This window comes from Embiotoca jacksoni, unplaced genomic scaffold (genome assembly GCF_022577435.1).
Source record: "Embiotoca jacksoni isolate LCO1_2020_lvr unplaced genomic scaffold, fEmbJac1.0.p SCAF_118, whole genome shotgun sequence".
NCBI classification, from domain to species: Eukaryota; Metazoa; Chordata; class Actinopteri; family Embiotocidae; genus Embiotoca; species Embiotoca jacksoni.
Genome location: NW_027185250.1, coordinates 272,501 through 277,500, shown reverse-complemented (window position 1 = coordinate 277,500; position 5,000 = coordinate 272,501). Strand labels below are relative to the sequence as shown.

At 28.4% G+C, this 5,000-nt stretch overlaps 1 protein-coding gene across 1 annotated transcript in view; it reads right to left on the bottom strand.

The window, feature by feature from the left end:
* The window catches only part of LOC138194918 (homeobox protein CHOX-CAD-like), an 8,855-nt gene extending 7,358 nt beyond the window's left edge, over window positions 1-1,497 (bottom strand). The window contains 1 exon segment of the mRNA XM_069143948.1: window positions 1,451-1,497. The gene's annotated coding sequence lies outside the window, so the exon portion shown is untranslated.
* Between the last annotated feature and the right edge of the window lie 3,503 nt (window positions 1,498-5,000).

The following is a 5,000-nucleotide window of genomic DNA, read 5'->3' as shown; positions in this document are numbered from 1 at the left end:
GGAAGAGACGGCAGATTATTCATTTACCAATTCAAACCTGTCTAACACCAATAAATCTACAATAATAATAATAATATTGATGATAATAATAATTGTTGTTCTTTTGCACCACAACACAGGAAGTACCAACAAAATAAAATTAAAATAAAACTTAAAAAACTGAATTTTTCTGCAACAGCAAACTTTTATAGTAAATAACAGATTCGACCTGTTATATTTAACGAATTAATTCATAAACCGAGTTTCTTAAATAATGTAAACTCCTCACAGATCTGCTGCTTTTGTTTTGCTTCAGACTAAATTTAAATGACACATTTTAAATCATTTTAAATCAAATTAACCTCAGAACGAAAGATAAAGATGGAATTCAACAACATCCCTGTTTTCATATTGTCATATTTTCTGCTGTATTGTCTGTTGAATGGAAACAAAACATTTAAATTCAAGTTTCAATAATATTATAGGTGATTATAGACTTATTAAAGTTATTAAAGGCTTGAATGTATTCTTTAATTAAACTGTAACATGATCAGATTATGATAAATTAATATTGATGATGCTCTCATTGATTTTAATAAGCAGGTGGACATTTTGTTTTAACATATTATAAAATGGATTTTATGCATTGATTATTTGATGTTGTATATTTTAATGTTAAAAGACCTTTTCATATTTTGTCATAAATTAATGGTTTTAATATTTCACAGGAGATACAAATATGAAACAACTGGATAATGTATTTTATAGTTTATAGTTTTTTAGTAAAAATAAATAGAATAAAAAAGTTTATTTGTTCAGCAGCTCTCAAACTAAAATAAAGATAATAATTATTAAAACTGAGATTTAAAAATGAGATCAAATACAGTTTGAACACAATGAACCTAAATTAATAAACAAAGGTTTGAATTTCCTGCTCTGAAACTTTATCACTTTATTTCTGGTTCATTACTGTGATGTTACTTTATATTTTCACCCAAGATTTTTATGTTTACACCTGTAATGTTAATAATAATAATAATAATAATAATAATAATAATAATAATAATAATAATAATAATAATAATAATGTGTAATAATCTGCTTTGGTCCTTGCCTTGAAAACATTAACAATTTAAAAATGAAATAGTTTTATTGTTGTCTGTTTGAATATTCAATATGTTTGATGTAAAAGACAAAATTAACTTTAAAAATAAAGATTATTGTTGGATATTTTGGTCTCTTTTTCATTGAACGACATAAAAGAAAAATAAACGTAGATAATGAAGTCATAAAATGAGATAAAAGTTAATTTATGTTATGCATGAAGATGCTTCACACATTAAAACGAGAGATTAAAATGTTATAAAATTAAAATGAGATAAAACAAAATAAAATGTTTTAAATGTTCAGTTAAAGAGAAAAACTGATCAATAAAATACAATTGTGTCAAAAAAGCAGAAAACAAACTTACGATGATGAAGATGATGAAGGTGATGAAGGTCAATCTTCTTTAGGAGCTGAAAGTAAAAGAAAGAGAAGTGGCCTGAACTTATTATTATTATTATTATTATTATTATTATTATTATTATTATTATTATTATCTTCTTATTAAACTTATTAAATCTTCTATCAACATCATGATAATATCCTTAGCGTGAATTATTTTATAATCTGGAAGGAAAACAGTGACAGGATTTTATTGTGAAAGGTCAACTGGAAGTGCAGCGGTTAGATGAACAGGAAGTGTATGTTTCTGTTTAAAACATGAATAATATTCTTGAATATAGTGATGAACATGAATCGTTTCACACGTGAGGTTTGATTCCCGTCTTGCTCATGAGCGCTGCTGCAGGTCTTCGACCCGACAACCCTCCAGCAGCAGCAGCCGCCTTCTCGTCCCTCCGCCGCTGCCTGAAGAGGAATAATCGTCACTTTATGGATTTATGGGAGATTTATTGTTTTACACTGATGAGTCTTTAGTTTAGTTTGCAGCCGTAAAATCACATAATTCTGCATTTAAAGTGTTTCACGCTTTTTATGTGGACGTTAGATAACAAGCTGTCAATCAACCTGATCCATCAGTCAGCTGTCAATCAACCTGAACCATCAGTCAGCTGTCAATCAACCTGAACCATCAATCAGCTGTCAATCAACCTGATCCACCAGTCAGCTGTCAATCAAGCTGAACCATCAATCAGCTGTCAATCAGCTGTCAATCAATCTGAACCATCAGTAAACTTTCTTTCTCTAAAATAAAATTTAGCTTTTAGTTTTAAACTTTGAATAAAATAAAATAAAATCAGATTAAATAAAATGCTGTGATATTAAATGTTTTTCAACATTAAAAGCAGAATTTTTTTTTAATCAACATTTTTCAGTTGAAACTGTTTTAAACAAAGTTTATTTTAACATTGATGAGAACAACTTTGTAAAATATGATTTATTTTCAGTATAAAAATCTAATTACAGATTTTAACTGTAAAAATAAACGTAAATATTCATAGATTATTTTCACGTTTTTTTCTACTTTTATTATTGTAGTTTTCAGTATTAAATTCTGATTTATTTTACGTCAGTTTTTAAATCCAACGAATCAAACTTTAAATTGAACTCTGCTGTGTTCCAATAATCTGACAAAGTTTTAATGTAATTTAAGATTTCCAGCCATAAAGTGAGATTTTACCCAATAAATTTATATGAATCATATGAATTCATAACAAAAATAAATTGATAATAAAATATTATTCCTTTAATAAATTGATATTATTTATGTTTGTGTAAATATTTTAGAGTGAAAAATGCAGGTTTATATTAACGATTCATAACAGAGTCTCAGAGGTTTTAAAACTGAAAGAAGAGAATATGTATTTACTGCGTAAAAAATTCTGAAAAGAAAATGTAAAATTCAAAGTCAATTATAACTTTTTATGTCCGACAGTTTGTGCTTAATAAATACTGTTTACATTCATTGTAATTATAATTAATTATAAAAGCAATAAAAATGTAATATGTAACAAACATTAGTCACAATTACAAAACTGGTCAGCTAAACCATTTTAAAACATGAAATGCAAATTATAAAGATCATGCAATTTATTTGTTAGTTTTTATAAAACAGGTGGGTTTTTTTTTTTACATATTTAAAAATTTTGGTTTTTAATCAAACATGTTTGTTTCTAATCTGCAAATTAATAATGAAGCTCTGAGCAGAAAACTGAAATCAAAATGAGTCCTAACTGAACTCACAAACAGCTGAAACAATTCTTCAATATCAATATTATTAAAATGAATTCATGAAGTTGAAAGAACGTTGATGTGTGATTATTGTTTGAGAGCTGCAGACGGTCAGACGGTGTGACAGGTTAATGATCGCTCACTCATCAGGCCTGTCAATCATCTGTCGCTCAGATCAGTCTCAATTAATATGTTTATAATAAAAACACTGAAAACACGTTTGTTTAAATTTAATTAAAATAAAAGAGAATATCTCAACGGTTATAATATCATCAGAAACAGTTGAAATATTTGAGTCAGATCAGTTTATATTATATATTTTATATATATATATGATATATATATCATCATATATATGATATATATATAGTATATATAGTATATACATATAGTATATATATCATATATATATAATATATTATTATATTATAATATATATATAGTATATATATATATATAGATATATATATTATATATATTAGATATATACATATATACTATATATATATAGTATATATATATATAGATAATGTGGGATCAGATGAGAACAGGTGAGTTTTCTGTGGTCACGTCTGTTTTATTTGAAATAATTTGTGTTTAAAATGAGACGACGTGTGAAACGTTCATCTTTCTGTTTCCTTCTGTCACCTGTTCTCAGGTGAAACATTAACAGGCTGAAGCTGTAAAACTCCACTTTATGGAAAGTTTATTGACGCGGTGGCTCGTAAACTCTGAAGCTTTTTAGGGCTCTGCTGCTCCTTCACAGTTTATATGAGCAAAACAGAGACGAGAGTTTGAACTCTCCAAAACAGGCTTGTCGTGTACTAGCTTAGCCTCATGTAGCTTAGCTTCAGGTAGCTTAGCTTCAGGTAGCTTAGCTTCATGTAGCTAAGCTAAGGGCAGTGAAGCAGATTCTATTATCACTTCGTAAAAAATCAACTTTAACTCAGTTTATATGATTTCAAAACTGCTGTTGATGCTCACATTTATAGAAACCGGTAGAACGGGTTAGCATCTAACGTTAGCTGCTGTAAAATCAGCTGTTTTTATTTGAACGTCTCTTGTTGGAAATGCAAAAAGAACGAGGTTCTGTTTGAGTGCAGCGCCCCCTGGTGGCCAGACGACTCGGTTCTCCTGCAGTTCTTCAACCAACCACATGGTGGCGCTGCTGCAGGAGGAACTACAGACTCAGCTGATTCAGAGACACTGAGAACATTTAATGTTGTTGTTGTTGTGTTTGAGTCAAACTAATAAAATCACTGAAATGTTTTTTAACACTGAAGTTAATAAAAAAAAGTTAATTTCATTCACAAACATTTGATCTTTAAATTTGAGAAATAAACCATTCATTGTCATCGTGTGACTTTATTGGGAGCAGAATAAATCAAATTAAACTGCATCGTTGAAAGTTGCTTGTTTGTTTGTTCGTTTGTTTGTTTGTTTGTGACGTTTACATCTAGGCAGTTTGAGGACTTTAATATTTCCTACGTTGTTTTTCTCTGACAGAAGAATTCAAAAGTGAACTAATGAACTTCATCACTAATAAGAAAATATTTTTGTTTAATTGAACAGAAGAGTTTCCTGTTATTCTGTTATAGAAACAGAACATTTAGAAATTACAGATTACAGTATATTAAAATCATCAAAACTGTAAAATAAATATTATTTATTTCACATTTAAAAACTGATTCAAGCCAACAAAACAGAGAAAAGGTTCTTCAGAAAAATGTCAACAACACACACACACACACACACACACACACACACACACACACACACACACACAC